This window comes from Chelon labrosus, assembly GCF_963514085.1.
Source record: "Chelon labrosus genome assembly, chromosome: 24".
Lineage (NCBI taxonomy): Eukaryota > Metazoa > Chordata > Actinopteri > Mugiliformes > Mugilidae > Chelon > Chelon labrosus.
Genome location: NC_140357.1, coordinates 9026236 through 9046541, shown reverse-complemented (window position 1 = coordinate 9046541; position 20306 = coordinate 9026236). Strand labels below are relative to the sequence as shown.

Here is a 20306-nt window from a genome sequence, read left to right as displayed (position 1 = left end):
AATGTCAGGATTCATGGGGCTCAGATTGTGAAGGACTGGTTCAGGGAGCATGAGACATCATTTTCACACATGGATTGGCCACCACAGAGTCCAGGCCTTAACCCCATTGAGAATCTTAGGGATGTGCTGCAGGAGGCTTTGTGCAGTGGTCAGACTCTCCATCATCAATACAAGATCTTGGTGGACAGTTAATGCAACATGGCTGAATATTTTTCCGATTCTGAGGTTGTGGACGAACCATAGCAGTAGCAAATTACAGGTAAACAAGCCATGACCGTCGCAGGTGCGCGTGGTGCTCAGAGAAGACATCATCTGGGCTCTGCAGGTCAATCTACAGACCCCAGATGATGATAACAGCTAACTCCGGACTCAACAGGCAATAGCACTAGCGTACGATAACAAAATATTGGTGAAATGAATGAGTTTCATGGCAGATAATGCGTTATTTAGAGGCTGCGTCTCGGTGCCCCATTCACTCCCACTATATGGATATACGCAGATCTAAATATCTCCCAAAGGACTACAAATTACACCAAAGTTATATGGGTGAGTAAACGATCGTATTTTATGCCAGAAATAAGGTCCAGGTTGTAAAAAAACAGTAGTTCCCCTTTAAGAAAGTGCCAAATAAAAACTAGCTAAACTAGCTCAAGTATTGTAAATAAAAGAAAACTGTTACTTTATGACCATTTTAGGCGCCTAGTACTTTTAACTACTACTACTATTACTTCTAATAATAATACCCTTTCAGTAAATTTTTAAAATGTATTAAAAAACACAACCGAAACAATGTATAAAACGGGCTCAATGGCTCAATGTTATTGCAGTGCACTTAAGCAAATATTAAATATTTGGCACTGGGTTAGGACCTTTTTTAAAAGTAACAACATATTCGCTATATCTCAACATAAGTAGGTAACAGCACAACGAGCAGAGCAAAAGAAGAGGCCCCTTTTTGTGGAGATATTCCATCAGCAGTTTCTTTCCTTGACCTGAGGTGAAAAGTGTGATTGGATGAGCTTTTTAGTTTAGTTTGTATTGCCACTTTTCCTTGTGGCTGTCTCTCTCTCTCGCGGCATACTGGCTCATTCACGTTAATAGGCTCTCCTCTCTCGCTCACACATGTTCGCGCTTTTTTTGTTTCTTCTCCAAAGCAACTCCTGAAACGAGACACATAATTGAACAGAGGGGAGAATGAGGGAGGGGTAGTTTTGAGAGCCCAATGATTACTGATGCGTAATTCACTGCAGTTTGCTTTCCCTCCGACGTGTTTTGCTCCTCTCAAAGTCATTTAGTTATTATTCCCACTGTGACTGCTCCTCCGCCGTGGTGTAGACGCGTAGTGGCATTAAAAATCCAAATACAGCGTCGGACTCCTTTGGTCTGAAATCCAAACACAAAAGAACGACAAAATGAGAATTTTTGAAATGATCTTTCGCGCAATATCGAACTGGAACAGCGAAAAAAAAAAAGCGGGGATGGAGACAGAAGATAGCAGCAGAAGCGAGCGGTGAATACAGAGGAGGAGATACAGAGAGCATATGAAGGAAAGTATTCGGCTCTGAACTCCACTCATCCTCCACAGCGGCTGCATGCATAAATGAATAAAGATAGCGGCGTGGAATCAGAGCAGCTCAGAAGTAGCTCGGCGCAAGATGTTGCCGCTAATCAGTCGCCTCAAACAAACTGTCCAAGCCTGCAAACAAAGCCGCCGCACACAATGCAGCGCGTCGGGCCTAAACGATATTTCCTTTCACATTTGCTCTCCTCTGTTCATTCATCACCCACACAATTCCAGTGGAAATATGTGCTCTGCAGCTTATTACGGGATAAAGGAACTACATGCTGCTTTACATACTGACGACGTGGGCTGCAACTCTCTCTCTCTGCTGCCGTAGATGAAGTCTTTCTCCCAGTCTGACACAATCTAATAAGTGTTGTCGGCTTGAGATGCTCCGTCAACAGCAAAAAAAAAAAGAAAAAAGAAAAGACGTGAACCTGTAACTTCATCAAAATGAAAAAGCTGCGGTGCATCTTGAGAGAACGTACTAGGATGGATAATAAAGGTGACAAAGAGCACCTCGGGGAATTTCCACGATATAACGCTGTATTTTCTGCCTCATAAATCGTAATGTTTCCAGCGAGCGCGGCGGCTCCGGGAGCGTATGTATGCGTAAAGCCGCCGATATAAATAAATAACATCATAAACGCAGAAATAAAACATTAATAGATCTTTCAAAGCTGCTTTAGTGCTTGAAGACGAGTTAGCACGGTGGAAAAGATAAACAAAAACGATCAGCCACAACACTGTGACCACCTTCCTGTTGTTGTGCAGGTCTCCCTTGTGCCTCCAAAACAGTTGTGGCTCATCAGAGGATGGACATGAGCCTTCTGAGGGTGTCCTGTGGTGTCGGTCCTATGGGTTGAGAGGAGGGGCCTCCTCAGATACTTGATCAGTTTGGGATCTAGTGAATTTGGAGGCCATGTCAACACCTTGTGCTGTTCTTCATGTTGTTTTTAGATGTTTCTAAACCGTTTTTGTGTGTGCATCCTGCAGGGGACGGCTGCTGCCATCAAGGGGTGTCATTGCTATGGGGTGATGGGGCCTGGTCTGGTCTAGGTGGGTGCTACATCCAAAGGTTTCCCAGCAGATCATTGCATTGTCACAACATAGTCAGTGTTATTCACTTCTCCTGTCAGTGGTTTTAATGTTGTGGCTGTTCAGAGGGATTTCCTATTTCGGGCTCGTGTTGCGGCTGTGAAACAATTCTCCACCTGCACGCCGTCTCCATCCTGTCAGCCGTCCTGTCATTTCGGTCCTTAATTAGAAACCCAAAGTGCTGACGCGCAGCAGACCCGGAACTTGATCCTCGCGAAGAAGCACCTTCTTTTCACTTTCGCCCTCCGTCTTGTCACTGCCTCTTGTCACCGCGGCTGAGTTGAGTTCGACTCGCCGCGGAGTGTGATGACCCGCGAAAAAACCTGCTGTTCAACCTGCGCAGAGGAGGAGAGGGAGTCCTTTTGAGGTGTCATTTCTGAGCAGCACAGCGCAGCTGGAGTCGTACTTCCCTTTCATCTCTCGGAGGTAATTTGCAGAGCTAAAAAAAAAAAAAGAAAGGAGAGGGAAACAGAGTGCATCTTTGGGCTCCACGAGTACAAGTAATTTCAAATAGTACACAGAGTACACAAAGGTTGTGAAAGCAAAGTACAAACAGCAAGTATAATCCAAGAAACAAGCTGAAACAAGGGCAACTGGACTTTCTTGAAGGTGTCCATTAAATAGTGCTATATTGACTGATTATATCTCAGCCCACTTTTTCAAATCTAAGGAGTGTCCTTTGTCCTTCAGGTGTATTTGGACGGCTGAATCCTCACCGAGACGTCTTCAAGAATCTCTATAAAGTCCTCTTGTCCTGACTTTTGTTCGTTTTTCTGGATATACGTCGACCAGGACGACCGAGGGCCTTCACAGACAAGGAGTCGCATGTAAGAAACAATTCCTGCACTTTGCATTAAACGGTCGCTTTAGAGCGGTGTGGAAGAAGGGATGCTTGTGGCGTAACGTTAGCCAGAGCTAGCTGCAGTTTGTCAATAGATCAGAGTGCAGACTGGCACAACTGCCAATACCCATGGCAGCATTTTAGGCTCCATTAGAGACATTAGGATGTTGAAACACGACTGAAACAAGATGTGTCCAAGTAGACACACATCAATTGGCCTGTCTATGATTGCAGGGATCATATCCGGGCCTGTTACCCCTCAAAATATTGCAGTCGTATCTGCAACAACAGCGTCAACTTGCACGCAATCAAGTTAGGATCTGTTTTCTTTTGCTGTGGTAGTGGTGTAGCTTGAGGAAATTGTCTGTCTGCTTAAAAAGAAAGTTAGCGGTTAGCAGGATAACCGGAGCATTATGAATTGATAGATGCATTGAATTAAGTTAATGTAGGAATGGGAAAAAAAAAAAACCTGTAGTTCGGAGGCAGCTGTGCTTCTTGCTGTAACAGGTTGATGCTTGTAAACTAACAGCTGTCTGTCAGCACTAGCCACTGACAAATCAACACCACAATATTTCAGTTCTCACACTTTATTCGAGGCTCATAAACTCCAGTCTGTTGTGGGTTGTTAACACACTTCAAACCCGGATTGATTCATGTATTTTGGACTCCATTGGTGCGCAATGCAAATTCTTTTAGCATGCACTTTTAAAATAATATATTACACGTGCTGGCTTTGAATAACACAGTAGAGCAGCACACCGAAAGCATAATTCTGCTGTACAGCATTTCTGCCTGCAGGAAAATCCTGAGTCATTATGAGCAGATGCACTAAAACAAATGAAAATGATTCTACCGCCGTCGCTACCTAATTTAGATTCTTAGATTCTTGTCAAAACGGTGTGGACGTTCATGTGAACTGCCCAGCTCTTCTCTCCAGATTTTTATAACCCGGCTGCAGGGATTTGCCTCCATTCAGCCACAAGAGCGCCAGGGCATGGTGGGGGTGGGGGGGTGGGGGTCAGCCCTGATGTTGCGCGATAAGTCCTGGCTCACAGTCAGCGGTCCAGTTTATCCCCGAAGGTGGTGGGTGGGGTTGAGGTCAGGGCTTTGCAGAGGCCTGTCAAGTTCTTCGGGCGCCGAGCGATTCCTTCTGTCGCACGTTGGAAGCTCCTGACACAGAGTGTGTAGAACACAACTATAAAACTCAAACAATTTAAGACAGGAATACGTGCATTTGATCTGCATTTCACACAAGACTGTCTGACAGATCCGATATTAAAATACGTCCCTAGCTCCTGCAGACATGCCAAAAGAACCCACCCCATGTCATCTACTCATCTGTGCCACGGAGCCAATATTGGATGTAATTTTAAGAGATGACTCATTGCGTTACTTAGGCGTTCAGGGATCTGCAGAGTCAAGATGACTGCATGTACATGTACTATCCCGCTCGGTTAATATGCTTTATTGATTCCATGAATAACATAATTTACCTCAACGCTTAAAAAGGCTCATCAGTACAATCAGACGTATCGCCAACGCCGCACTGTTGCCTCACTGCATTAAAGGCATGTTGGACAAGTCTCTGTGCGGAGTTAGACGAAGTGCATGCTGGGTAAATTGTCTAAACTGTTTGCTGGGATGGGCTGCGGCCAAACCCTGATGCATATTGACTGACGTTACTATTAATCAGCGGTGTACACAGCTGGGAAGCGCTAACTGTCTTCGTACTGGATAGCGTTTCATCAGAACATCTGACCGCCATGCGATGAATCTTACATGCGGCGCTTTGAATTTCCCGAAAGAAGTTCTTCCCTGAAATCCATTATAGATGATTTGCGCTGATTAAACATCGGAGTGACGGTAGATCTGCGGGGAAGGGGGCGACGGGATGGCATACTTGCATTCATTCGCCTCCCCCCCACCCCCCCAACCCCCCAATTAACCGCTCTGCGTGCATCAAATCAGAAAGAGAGAGAGAGGGGAGCCATTCACACTTGAGTGCACTTGGGTTTCCTCGTGCGCTCGTTGTGCGTGAGATAAAGTGTTAATGTTTGATGTGTGTGTTTGCGTGAGCATTATTTGGCCTCCATCTGTACCCCCTCCCCCCACCCTTCCCTCTCCGTTCCCTAGTCAGCCATCAGTCTCATGAACACATGTTCAGTTTTCATTGCATCCCCCACCTGGAGGGGGGGAGGGGAGGGGGCGGCGGGAAGCGATGCCTGGGTGGCATTTTGACACGCTGTTTGCCGCCGACAGCTTCGGGATAATCACTCCGAGGCTCCTAATAAGCCATTCGCCGGAATGTCAATCCGGCTTTACCTGGGTGAGGTGTATGAATTCACATCCTCCCAGTCTTTCCTTTTCTCTCCCGCTCACTTCGCTCACTGATTTTGACAGCTGTTGTTCTTAATTTTCTCCCTTGGCTATTTCCAGAGGATCCATCTGGTGCTGCCGTAGACCGAGGAGCTGACACACACTCATCAAATACTTAAAGAAAAAAAAAAACACCTGGACTAGAATGAGCTTCTCAAACTACCTACTACTTCTGCATTGTTAATCCAATAAGAAGAAAGTCCTTGCTGCTTTCTTCTTCTGCATTCATCTCCGTCATTTCGCGTGTAAGCGGCGAACAAACAGCCGCTGTTGCCGAGTGCACACTCCTCTGTAATTTACCTGCACGCTCTAAAGTTTTAAAGGGCCCTCGCTCCTCGTGGACGTAATGGGCTGAGAGCAGCTCGGAGTGGGCTTGATGGCAGGTATTGACTCGTGTAGGTGCTTCTAAAAGTAGACAATTATCGCACTAAGTCTGGAAGGCATGTTCGCCCCCATGCACGCACACACACACACACACATATACTGAAGCATGTTTTCTCTCCAGAGGTAGAAAGAGAAGAAAGGAGCGCCAATTACTCTCTTTTTCTATTTGGGCTCTTTGAAGAATAAGGGCGTCCTTGTGTTTCTTTTCCGGCGTGTTTTTGTTAATGTCGGGCCGTGGGCCGTTTGTTTTTTTTTGTCTGCTTCCGAGAACGGATTATTCCAGCTTGGAATAACTGTTTGTTCTTGCTGTGCAAAGTACCGACGGAGCTGTCCTCCTTCCACCCCGCCGCAGACTTTTTTTCTTTCTTCTGCATGTTGTGAATCTTTAATCTCAGAGGGGTTAACGACGGCTCTAATCCTATTGATCCAGAAAACTGATCCCTCCGTAATCCTGTAACGTGAAAGTTGGACATTGTGATGCGGGCGCACTGTACGGTGGAGCCGCGAGCGACGGCTTTGCGCATCCTAAGCCAACGCCGCGAGTCGGCCGTTCGTCTCACAAGCAGAAAATGTCCAGGACCTCAACGGGGAAAGAAAAAAGAAAGCAGGAGCTCTTTATGAATCTGTTATTTGTTTGTTTTTTCATCGTGGTGTTATTGTGGACTCGGCAGACGGAGAACAGAAGACGAAAGAGCATTTTCAGATGAGCCTCGGGGAATGAGTCAGCCTGACTTCTATCTTTCGGCTTCCCGCTCTACCTCTCGCTTTCTCACCTTGCGTTGTGGGTTCTTACTCTGTGTCTGTCTTGGGACTTGTGGCATTTCCACAATATTTTACCTCCAGGCTTCCCATCTTGCGTATGTCTTTCGCTTTCGTGGAGCTCTTCCTTGTCGGGTTTTATCTCTGGTCTTGCGAGATTTGTCCCGCAAAACCAATCTCGGTGAGATTTCTAATGAGAGGGTGCAAATGTGACATTAATACACCTAGTGGGATGTCCTAGCCTGTCCTAAATGACACTTTGCCGCTTTTTCGCCCTCGTCCTCCCTCCTACTCGTCCCTCCCTCGGGCCCTCCACCATGTGACAGTGCCCTGCCACGGCCGGCGCTCCTCCACGCCACTTAATGACACTTAGAGGCATCCCACGGCGCACGTCACCGCGGCTGCCAGGCCGAGTGTCGGCAAGTCGAAAAGTCCCACTTTGGCAGCTCTCTCTCTCTCTCTCTCTCTCGCTGGGGAAGGGGCAGAGTGGAGGCGACATCAGCGACTTCGGATGACACCGCTCCGGCTGCCTCTGCCTCCCACACTCTGTCACTATCGTCGGTTTTTCCACAGCGACGTTGTGTGAGAGAGTGAGAGGGAAGGGAGACTTGGGAGATGAACCGGTTATACATGGCAGAGCCGTCAAAATAGTCATGAATGGAAGGGAAAGAACCCCCCCCCAACTGCTCTTCCAATTGCCATCTCAGCCTTCACCTTGTCTGTAAAACCTTTTTTTAAACTCTGAAATGATTTACTTTTGCAAACCTTTCACGGCCAAAAGTCTTTATTCATATTCGTTTTTAGGGCTTTAACTGTGGAGCAGCAGTCTTTTGTAGAAGCCAAATTAAACCCAAGAAGCAGGAGTCATCGTTTTCAGATTGCACATGTGAAAATATCAAGTGGTTCCCGGTGGTTCTTGCACACGCCGCTCAATTGCTAAGTGCTACCATGTTGCTTTAACAGTCGCTTTTATAATTGAAATGGCTGCAATAATCAAGCCGGCCTCCTTTATGTCTTTCATACACAAAATCCCTCTTTGAATCGATGCAACTCCGCTGATTTCTGCAGACAAAGTGCCTCTTCACATGTTAGAACGGCGGCTCGGTGATCAAATTGCTACCAAGCGTTCATTCAGCTCCTGTGAACGACTCCACTTCAGCCCATCCGGTCGGTTCGGGTCGGTTTGTTAGCCACAACCAACTCTTTGCACGTGTTCGAAGGCATGAACTCGCAGTTCTGCCTCTAATTGCAAGGGAAGCGATAACTTATAACGGCAACAGGAGTGAACAAATCCCTTTCATGTGGAGTGCAAGCTGTTCTCGCCGCTCTGAGGGTTCCTAAGGCAACCGTCGGCGGCCTCCTTTTGTCTGGCAAGGTGTGAGTCATGGCCGGCCAGCTATTTCAACACTGTTTAGGGAATGGATTTAGAGAAAAATTACAATGGGGTAATTGACAGATATTGGGGAGGGAATTAAATGTCTGTGAAGTCATGTCGCGCCTGTGTGGACTTTCCGGTCGCTTCAGAGACCTTTTTTTCCACGGCAGATGGATTAATTATGTCTGCATTTTATATTATAGTCCTGCTTTTATGCATGTTGTCCTGTAGGGCTGGGTATCTCTGCAGATTTCCTGAATCAATCATTTATTGCCAGTTCAGTTTTGAAACCACTTGGTTATGAAAGAGATTTTCACACAAACTAATGCTGTGAACCAGAGATTTGCGGCATTTCCACGTTGCTTTACCTCTAGCTGCCGCATCATTTATGTAAGCCACTCATGTTGAAGTGTAGTGAACGCCTTTAGAGTCTGCCAGAGCAAAAACCTCAGTCGGTGGTGCACAAACTAGAGCGGGATGCTGCTACTGGTTTTTCAGATTCGATCCGTTTAGAGAGATTTCCACAAAACTAATGTTGCTGTTGGTTCCACCTATACTTGATGCGTCTTGCATATGGCTTTGCTTTTGTGCAGCTCTTCTGTCGTCATCCTTTTTTAAATCCAGTCAGCTTCCAGTCCTGACGGTGCACTCCGGGTGGTTGCTTCCAATGCGCTTTGGATCATGAAAACGTCTCACGCATGGACTGATCTCGTTGCGCAGTCTCGCAGTTCTCTGGTGCATTATGTTTGAAGTTGGTCCCATTTTGTTAAACACTATGCATGCTATGCATTCAGTTTTCCCATCATTGCCAGGTTGCTTGAGTTTCTAAAACCTTTGGGTGCAGCCCCTTTTACTTTTAGATCTCACTTTGGATGCTGCATGCATTTACTTGTACTTGCAAAACAGCTGCAGGTGTGGCCATACCCAATCTTAGAGTACTTGTGCAAGATCTGATAGAGAAGGGGTATGAGACAGACTCTACTCTGTCCATCCATGCATTTTACAGCTTTTCCGAGTGATTAATTAATGCTTTTCTTCTTGGAAGGCATCTCTGCTTCATCTGTGTGGTTTCTCTCCGACCCGTGGCAGTTATGTAAAGACGCAACCGGCGCACACTCTGTCCTTACTCGCAACATTAACCTCCACCGGTCTGCCCAGCGGCGACAATGGATCTAATCAAACTCGCAAGCTTTGTCAACTCCCAATGTCTCTTTCATCCGAGGCAGTGACAAAAAGAAATTAGCGCCCCGCATATTCATCACTATTACGTGCGAGGAGGCTGAGAATTTAATTGAATATGTAATGGCACGAGGGAGCGAATTGGGGCTCGGCTCATTGCGCCGCTGAGGCATGGCCCGAGTCGCTGGATCTCAAATGCCGGGGCTGCAGAGATGACTCAAATCCCATGACGGATGGTGCAAGTCCAGGCGTTCATCTAAAGTGAAAGGCTGCTTGGAGATCTGCAGTGATCATAAACAAGGGGCTCGTTGTACATAGTGTAAATAACGAGGCGAAATCATAGCCTCCGCTGTGATTGAAACACCTCCCTCTGGCTCTGAATTGATTGGCGATTTCACCACTGACAGTTTAATAAATAAGCTGTTATGCACATTTGGTGTGAGAACCGGATCAATGCTGCAGGAAGGAGCACGGCACATATTGTTTTTCACACTCATACGATGAATCAGTGGCGCGTCAGTGGACTGATTGCAACAATTAACTGTGAACGGTGAGGAATGAGCCCTCGTTGTGGACTAATGGCGGTTCTTTGAAAGGAAAAATCCAACTCTTAGGCTGGGACTAGACTTTGGGTGGCGGCGAGGTCCTTCAGGGACTCGAGTCGTCTCCGTGAAGCAATCGGTGTTAGGATGAAAGAGCCCAGAGACTCAGTCGGGTTGGGATGAGGGAGCAGAGGGGACAGACGGAGCCTTCAGAACTCTTGACAGCTCCCCGGCAGAGAGGAGAAGGGGGATGACGGGAAGAAGAAAGAAAGAAAGGAGGAGGAGCAGAGGCACCTCAACGAGATCAAAGGTGCACTCATCAAGGGCTTGTCTCTCCTTCCCTTTGACAGAGGCGGAGAGGTGGGGAAGGGGGGGTGCGGCTTCAATAAAAAGTCAAAGATGATGAGGACAGAGATGCCGCGGAGCTATAACAAAACCAAAGAGGACAGAGCAATCCTTTTACTTGAAGGAATACATCTCCATATATTCCTCTTACCGACCGGGCTCATCATGCTCTGGCTACAGCATGCCGTATCATTTACTCTCTGTGCACTCTCCCTGAAGCCTGTATGCATTTGTAATGTAACAGAAGTTGCTGCTTACGTCTTGGCTGAAAGCTTTTTTTCCCAGCGCGTGAGTCATAGAGGGAGTTCAATAATGATGCATTGTGGAGATTCAGCCAAACGAACAAATCGAACTTTTAGTTTTTACCTGTCTGCCGGCTGGTGCGTTTTGATTGACAAGGTGGAAACAGCTGAAATGTAAACAGTTGAATAATAAAAATGTAGTTTAAGAACTATTAAATCATACCAATTTAATTGTCTCCGTGCATGCCGGCCGGACGCCAACATTGCCTCCTTTTCCATGTCTTTACACTACTTTAAATTAATTTTGCTCCCCTCCAGTAGACAGATTGTGCAATGTGCAGTTTAAACATGACACACTATAGCAGCGTGAAGAATTAAGTTGTTGTTTTTTTTTGTACTGACCGCATACTTTGAAAAGATTTCGCTCCCTGCAGAATTTTCTACATCTCTGCATAAGAACAACTCCCGAATGTGGACAAAGAGAGCCTAGTCAAGCAGAAATAATACACTTCTGCATTTGTTTATAAATGAAAATTAATCATTGTGCATTTGAGTTGCAAAAAAGTTTGAACTCTTGTTTTCAGTATCTGCTGTGACCCCCCTTGTGCAGCATTAGCGGCGACTACATGTTTCCGGTAACTGCTGATCTGTCGCCTACAGCGGCGGTTTAGCCTTGAAATTAGCTTGTAACCCTAGAGGTGCACTCTCAGATATGTAATATTGGCTCATTTTCTTTAATAAACAAATGCACAATTATAATATTTTTAGTTTGTTTGTCTGATTGGCTTGTCTTTGTCTAATCTTAGAACAGTTTTGATGCATTTTTATGCAAAAATTTCAGCATTTCTGCATCTGAAGGGGTTCTGTTTACTCACCCATATAACTTAATTTTTAGTCCTTCTGAAGATATTTAGCTCCAGCAGAGCACTGTGTATATCCATATAGTGGGAGTGAATGGGGCACCGAAACGCAGCCTCTAAATAACGCATTATCTGCCATGAAACTCGTTCATTTCACCAATACTTTGTTATGATACGCTAGTGCTATTCCCCCATTGAGTCTGGAGTTACCTGTTATCATCATCCGGGGTCTGTAGATTGACCTACTAACCTCTGACCTGGATGATGTCATCTCTGAGCGCCGCTGCTTGTTTACCTGTAATTTGCTACTGCTAGTTTACCGCTGCACGCCCGCGAATAGACAACAGGTAACTCCGGACTCAATGGGGGATAGCACTAGCGTATTATAACAAAATATTGGTGAAATGAACGAGTTTGGCGGCAGATACTGCATTATTTAGAGGCTGCGTTTCGGTGCCCCAGTCACTCCCACTATATGGATATACGCAGCGCTCCACTGGAGCTAAATATCTTCCAAAGGACTAAAAATGACACCAAAGTTATATGGGTGAGTAAACGATTGTATTATATGCCAGATTTATATGTCCAGGTTGTAAAAAACAGTAGTTCCCCTTTAAGCTTCTTGTACTGTAATGACAGTAATGCTGTTGACCATATTCCTGTAAACCTAAAATAAAACGGCACATTGTTATTTCTCTAAGTTACGTCTATTTACTACCAAGGCAATACACTTATGCAGTTGTGTTGCAGGTCAATTTAAGTTGCGTTCCTTAAATTTTCACTAAGGGGCCACAATGCTCCTTGTGAATAAAGTTAGTCTGAACCCCTGCCAGTTAATCTGTTTTGTATCTAACAGAGTTGAGGGACTCTCTCTTCTACTAATTGTTGCCAATTAAGCTTTAAATGGAGAAAGTATCAGTACACTGCTACCATCTTGTTGCCTCATTTGTTGTTTGTTGTGGCTGTTTCGCCGAATTAAACGCTCATCTTTCCCATCGCACGTCTCTGTCCATCCATCCATCATGCCGCTTGGATTTTAAAAAATCCACTAATTGGTCTAATTTGTGGGTTGTAGGGATTTTTGCTGAAAGCTTGAAAGCGCGTCTTTCTGCTTTATTACCAGACATTATTATCTTAATTTACACTGATCAGCCCCGGTTAGATGGGGGGAGAGGGGATGGGGAGCTTAATTTGTTTGCTCATTCATGTGTCACGTGCAGTACTTCAGACTTCGCTAGTTTCGTTCTTGACAAAACTTCAGGAAAAAAACGCTTCTCACAGCTGCACACAGTCTTTAAATTATAACTCAAATCAAGGTGTCAGTCTTTTTCAGCACAGTTTCCTCCTGTTGCATGGTGGAAAGAGGGTTGGGGGGGCACTTTACTGCTGAAAGGCAATAGATGCAGCACAATGAAGATGACATACTTGGATGCTCAAGAATGCCTGGAGAGCTTCTCACTCATTAAACATGATCATTATGAACTGAGAGGTTACGGAGGCAATCTGGGGCGATATGACCTATTTCTTCCTCCCTGGTGCAGCTTCTCCAACCCGAAGAGTCGAGAGGGAGGAAGAAGAAGTAGCTGGAGCTTGATTCATGAGGGTGCCGCATTCTTGATTTACCATGCATCAACAGATTGAAAAATGGACTAAAGGCGGCTATCGTTTCTGTCCGCGGTGTACATACGAGCACAAAAAAATAAAAAATGGATGTGTATTGAATAGTGTGGATGGATGTCGAGCCTGGGGTGTCTCTTGTGTAAATCTCTGTTTCGTAACTTTGTTTAGGCCACGGATAGAAAGTAAAGAAGAGAGAAAAATGTTCCTCTAACCTTAATGTTGCACTTTCTTTTTTTTTTATGTCTGGGCAAGACTTTGAGGTAGTACCTGTATTTTCGAGCATTTTTATAAAATTTCAAGTAACGCGACGGCTTTGCTATTCGATCCCTTCTCTACAACTTCCTCTATGAGACAGTCTTTCAATAACAAGTTGGCCTTTCACAGTCATGAGCTGACATTTGCCTCTGATGACGGCGGCTAAGAGCTGCGGAGAGACCGAAATCTTTAAGAACTTAATTGACAGGGTCTCGGATTCTTACGGGACTCTTAATTAGGCCTTTAATAACCCATTGCATTGAAAAGGTCAACCAATTATGAATATAGTTATGCTAAAACACCTTAGACGGGCCTCACATTGAGACAAGTACTCCCTCCCTCTCTCTCTGTGTGTGTCGTCTGCTTCAGGTGTATAATTAGAGTAATCAAGATCTAGGCCGTTTCCAATTAGATCTGGGTCATTTCCATTAGAACTAAAGTCACAAGCGTTTCTCAATGCCCCATTCATTACGCGACGCTCTTAAAGGAACGGCTGCGCGCTCTCAACACGAAGGCGCAATCAGATTAGTTGTTGGCTGCGTGAATAGACGCCAAACTTACTTACTTGAGGGTGTTTGAGGTGTTGCATGCTGGCTTTTAGGTGCACGGCTACGGCGCCAAACAAAAGACGTTCTCAGAGCTGTAAAAACAGATTGAAGGATTGCTTCTCGTAACTTGCACAGAATCTGGCATCATTTTTCTGCTCCCCTGCAGCAGCAGCAGCACAACGCTAGCGGCGCTAAAACCTTGAGCTAGCTGCACCCGGCGGTTTTAGAAACCCAACCGCTGTGACGATGCTGGGAAAACCCAATGTGTATCCTAGCAGAGCTTTGTTCGAGAAAATGGGTCAATATTTGGACCCATTTCAAACATAATGCACCAAAAAGAAAAGGTTGCGCAGTAGGGATATTTAGAGGAGCCATCTGGCTGCAAAATAATGGGAAGAATGCATCAGGAGAGGTGCATCCAACTAAACTGAGGTCATATTTTGGATTGGTTTCAGAACAGGCCCAGCGCTTCCTTTCCACGGCATGTGTTACCCTAAATGTCAAAGTGTTAAAGCTGGTCGTAATGTAGTACATATGTCATTGTGTCTGCAACATTTCAAAGTATTCTTTATTCAAAAGCCTCTACGCAGAAGGCACGGTGTTTGTGTAAAGCTGGGAGTAGTTCATATATAGAGTACAGCGTTGGTTCAACAGTCTCTGCATGTGCTGTGTGATCCGGATATGTGGCAGAATTTCAATTGCGACTGAATCCAGTGAGCAAGGAAGTGAAATGTGACCTTGAATTTCACATCCCCCTGGCACGGCGAATACGCTGAACAGCAGTGCGGTTTGAGCCGGAGCTCGGGGGGGGGGGGGGGGGGTGTCTGCGGAGCGTGAGGCACCTGCAAAATGATTGAAATAACTTTAAAAAAAAGAATCAAATGTCATATCCATATCTGCAGTCTGTCATCTGAGACTGCCGCCGCTAACAGCCGCTGACAGGGAGTCTTCAGGACGTCTTCAAGCTGAACGTTAATTATCTCTTCCACACCGGTGGGAAGCTCGGGATCTAACTATATCTGTTTCTGCCTTTCAGACCACACAAAGACGTGGTTTGAGTTGTGACGACACCCCCCTTCAGTTAGCTGCTCTGATCAGTAACTATCAATAAGATGTGAAGACGAACCGCGGCAGTGACGAATCTATTACCCATAAGATCCATAGAGAAACTGATCCATGAACACCTTAATGAAATCATTACACTATTTTCTCTATTGTGTTGAAGTAATTTCTCCTAAGCCATATTCACTCGTTTGGTTACTTAATTTTCTTTTGAAGGGCAGCGCTTTATAGCTCTGAATCATGTCCCTCAGTAATCACCACGGCTCCATTAAGATGGGCTGAAATTTGATTGGCAACTCCTCCTGAAAGGTCAGAGGAACCCTGCAGTACGAGCGGATCTGTGGTTTCGAGCCTTTATCTCGCAAGGAAAAGTCTACTATAATGAGTTTGCCCTTGCCAACCTGGAAGTATGATACCCAGATGTAATTTATATTAGAAACTTAACCAAAAACGTATATTACGTTCTTTTTAGACGAGGGAAAAACGTGATGGAGAGACGAGACGAGACAGGCTCACCGGATTTATCAGAGCTCAGTGTTTGCCTCTAGAGCGTGTGAAAGGTGCAGGAATTTGTTAATTTTTGAAGACAATTCGGTTTTAATTGTCGTCTGGTAGTCGAAGTCAGGGTCGCTGGCATCTCCTGGGCATCTCCTTGCATGTGTGGTTGTCATAGAAGCTAATCGGTGTTAACTTCAGTGGAGTGCTGAACAATTAAAACGTTTGTCTTGAAACACCAGGAAAAGTCCACAGAGCAAACTGGTAAACAGGTGATCAGGCACGCTATTTTTGTGGTTGTCGGTATCTGAAACGGTACAACTACTGGAAAGGTTGTGGTCCCCTGTAGAACAAATGACTTTGATGATGCCCTGGCTTTTAATTTTGCGTCAAAATCAAAGTTTGACAAATCTCAATACCTACAAAACGAATGCCCTTCCCAGAAACTTCAAATGAATGTCGCCCTAATTAGCAAATATTGGTGCCCTGCAAGATGTAAATGTGTTATAACCGGTTCAGGCTTCTGTGTCAAGTTGACGCCATAGCTATGTCCGTGGCCTGACGTGTACCTCCCCAGAAATGTAACTGCACAGCGGCGCAGACTGCAAGAGCTGTGATTGGTCCGCTTGGTAGTACCATGTTGCCGCTTTAGTATTTCCAGCTGCTTCGCCATTGCTGTAACTTTCGAATTGATTGATTTGCATCAATAAAGATGCAACACATCGAGGAAAGGTTACCCGTCTCCGGCGAAATTTCGGCGAAAGTTTCCGTCGCCATTGTTGAAAGTGAAGCAGGGCTCGCGTTTGGTTGCCGTTGTTACAGAGCCAGCCAGACTGATGAGCGCACAAGTATAAATGGCTCACACCGGCGTCGGCTACATGCGCAGGCTACGGCGTCTCGTCCCACTGTACTTTAAATGAGCCTGTACTCTGAGCATTCTCATTGGGATCCCTTTAGCATGCTAATGTTAGCATACGCAGAGCTAGCAATGTGGTCTAGGAAACTTTCTTGCATGTATTTATTGACAAAAATGGCAAAAAACGGGGGTGGTTTCTGTTCTATTGGAAAGCTAACCTTAAATGACTTGTGTTGTGATCTGGAAAATTAAATTAACTTTACCACAAAGGGGGGCGGGTGGTGCTGTTGAAGGGGCGACCCCCTAAAATAATGGTAGAGGAAACTCTGTTCCACATTAGTAGACGAAAGACAACTGCGGCTTTTAATTAGTGTAACCTACATCAACTTGGCACCAGAGCGAGAATTAAAAAGGATCTTCACCGAGTTTGCCCTCGCTCTCTGAAACAATATCAATTACACACAAGAAGCTATTTATCGGCCTCTTAAGACGTTTCCCTGGCAGACAAACAACTCGAGGGGTATATTCAGGTGAGGTGCGCGCAAGCTCGTCACCAAAACCTTCCCAAACGATTTCCACCGCAGAGAAACGCCGCCTAGTTCTGCTCCCAGAAGGGAGAGCGATACAGAATCTAATGAGTGTTGGCAGCGCAAACTAAAGGTGCATTTGCTTTCCCTTTTATTATTCCTCGTTGTTGAATAATTAAGACCTATCGTTATTTCTCCGCCACCCGCTGTAATGGTGGCAATAATTCATGTTATGCTGATTAGCACAATGACAAGGCACAATGTTTGCCAGCATCAGGAAAAATGATGTTAATGGCGGGAAGAGGCACGATACCACAATGACGTAAATGCATGAGAAAGAAGTCTGGAATTAGCTCCTGTAGTAACCACCGGGGCATGTTTGTAATGCACTAATACGGACTATAAGGGTTTTTCTGCATCTGAATACTAAACCAATTTGCGATGTGATTGCTCATCATCTGTGGGCGAGTTGTTTTTTTTCTTTTTTTTCTTGCCTCTGAGAGCCATTTGGATGCGTGAGCGGCCTGTTAATGGAGGCCTTGTGATTACAACAGAGCCGGGCCGACGGCTTCGGTGTATCAGAGCTCCGATCAGGTAACTGAACTCCATGCCGCAGCTGAGACGTGCCACTCAAGTCCGAGGGCAGGAAAGTTCTTCCCAATTACCCGGCGCTCACTGCTCCCGGGCCGTTAGCGGCGGCGGGGGTGGCGGAGGTGGCGGGGGTGGCGGGGGCTCCATCCTGACTTTGACGTGCCGTTTCCTCTCGCTGTCTCTTAACCTTGACAGCAGTGTCATAGTCACGCCATCATGGTCTGCATTGTCGTTTGCCTCTCTCCTTTCCCCCTGCAGTCTTTATGCTCGCTAGCAGCGCGGCTTTATGGTGATATCTGTTCATCACCTTGACTCTGAATGACTAAATTAAATAAGAAAAACTGTATAGTGCAGTCGTTTTGATCAATCAGTAGGTCAAATATGGAGATTTGCCTTTTTTTAATGCTCAAATTCAAAACATAAAACATTGTGCAAAATTATCTGATTAATTCTTGCCGTGAATACATTTGTACATGAGTCATAGTCCCCAGAGGATAGAAACCTATACTGCCTAACCCTAACCCTAACTCTAACCTGCAGGGCAATGGTTTTGTGCAACTATTGCATATCAATTTACGCTCCCCAGAGGATAATTTAACATTTATGGTTTGAATTTAAATTTCACTTTGTCCATTTGTTAGCAAACGGGCATGCTAGCACTAAAATGACATGTATTAGACTTGATCGTGAACAATACAAGAGCGGTCAATACATTTCATGTGTGATATTGGCAGAAAAAGAAGAAGAAGTGTTGTTATTGTCCTCATATGGCATTGGAGAGCAGTGGGTGGCCTCGTGCAGCACCCAGGGAGCTGATTGGTGGGTTAGGTGCTCAAGGGCACCTCAGCTCTTGTAGTGAGGGGAACGTATTGTCCGTGGTGTATGTTTTTGCTATATGCATCATATACCATTATGTTTATTTGCTGCGTGCATCTGTCCAAAAATATCCAGTTGCATGCCGACCACAAGCACACCTCCCTCCCATGTGAGCTGTCGAAGGTTTATTCCCGTTAAAGGGATTGCAACGTTACGCTAGATGTTGGGATTTCACGCTCCGGGTTCTGTAAAGTGTCTTGAGACGATCTGGATTGTTGCTGATGCTGTGGAAATAAAGTCGCGTTGAATTACAGACGACTCTGCTTCAGGACTTCCACTTCCTGGATCAGGTCCCGATTGGATTCAATCCCTTACACGTGGATTAATCTCGTTGCGAGAGTCCTAATGAGACGGTGCGGGAAATATCATATTTTAAAAAGCAGATCCAAGGATTTTATGATATTTGAATTGAAATTGCTTTTTACAGCTTCAATCTACTATCCATTGGTGATAACGCAAAATAGAAATGAGTGAAACTTGTAGTCGGAGTGGTGCATGAGGGGAAAGAGTCGTGATTTCTGACACGGTTTAGTTTTTATCAAAGCATCTAAAACATAAAAGTCTTGTTGATTGCGGCAGATCTAGTCAAACATTTGAATCAGTTGTGTTATCTGAGTTCAGTGCCGTCCTCAAGGTAAAAGAAAGCCCTGATAGTGTTTTGAGCTTCCTCCTGTGTGGGCGCTTGGCGTCTGCCTTCGGAGGCTTATTAATCAAGTGAAAAAACCCAATTTGATACGAGAGAATTTCATTTGACCTTTTCTGGGCGTAAGTGGGTCTTGAATGATAAGTTCTCTTGAAAGAGCATACATCAATAGATCCATCCGCCTCCTCCCCGGCCTGTTTGTTGCCACGGTTAGGAGATAGCGGCGGGCGGGCGGCGGTGGTCGCTGCGGCATACTGATGAGCCATCGGCTGATTACACTTAAAACCCGCGTCAGATGCATTTGAGCTGAGCCGAGCCTTTATGCAGTTTGCATGAAGGAAAACCACATGTTTGGAGGAAGTGTGGATTCATTGTTTTACTTCCTGACAGAATGGGTTCAGCTTTTAAGTAAATTAAGATTCATTTATTCAAGAGTTCTCGGATTCACAGCCATCCTCAATAAAACATGTTTATTTGAGGAGATTTAAAAGACACATGCTTCCTTCCTCTTCTTTCTGTGACCTAATCTTTCTTTCTTGAAGTCTAATCAGTTCTCCTGACCTGCCTCTGTCTTTTTTTTTTCTCTTCCTCTTATGTTCTCTTCCAGGGATGTTATGAAGAGACGGAGCCCATATTGCGTTGGACGAGAGCCAGCTGTGTCAGGTACGGCATGCTGCACTGACCTCAGCTTCCCGTCCGTTTGTCAAATCGCTGCTCAGTCAGGGGTGCAGCCTATTTCTGGTTTTTAAAAAAGCCTCTTCATAATAGGTAGACGCAGCGGCTGTGTGTGTGTTGGATGAAAAGCCAGAGGAGGCTGACGAACGGAAACGGGAGCCGTGAATAAAAGTCATTGTTGCCTCTGAGGTCCGCCGCGTCAATCTGGCTGTTTAATGAAGCGGAGGCTTTATCGCACTCGCATGCGTTTAAGCCTCCTGTGTTCCCTTTGTCTTCAAAGGGAATTACTAAATTAATTTATGAAGAGGAAATATGGTGTGCATGGCATCCTGCTGGTTCATCTGCTCCTTTCTCAAGTCTTTCCCGTCTCCTTTAACTATTGAGCCATGCTATAATCACTCACTGTATATTATACATATGGTGCACGCCCTTGGATGTTTCCCCCTGTTATTACTCTGAAAAAAACAAATCATAGTCAATATAAAAAAAAAAATACACAAAAAAATACTCTTTACTGTTTTTAGCAAAATCTAATTTCTACAAACAAATATTAATTAATTAAAAATATATCAATTTGTCATAGAGGCATCATTCAA

General features: G+C 45.2%; 1 long non-coding RNA gene across 1 annotated transcript in view; it reads left to right on the top strand.

Annotated features, from left to right (window-relative positions):
• LOC311509651 overlaps positions 1 to 20306 on the top strand; it is a 48498-nt gene that overhangs the window by 1984 nt on the left and 26208 nt on the right. Inside the window, exons 2-3 of the long non-coding RNA XR_014699855.1 lie at positions 3350 to 3486; positions 19643 to 19698. This is a non-coding gene — a long non-coding RNA (uncharacterized lncRNA). The remainder of the gene's footprint in view (positions 1 to 3349; positions 3487 to 19642; positions 19699 to 20306) is intronic.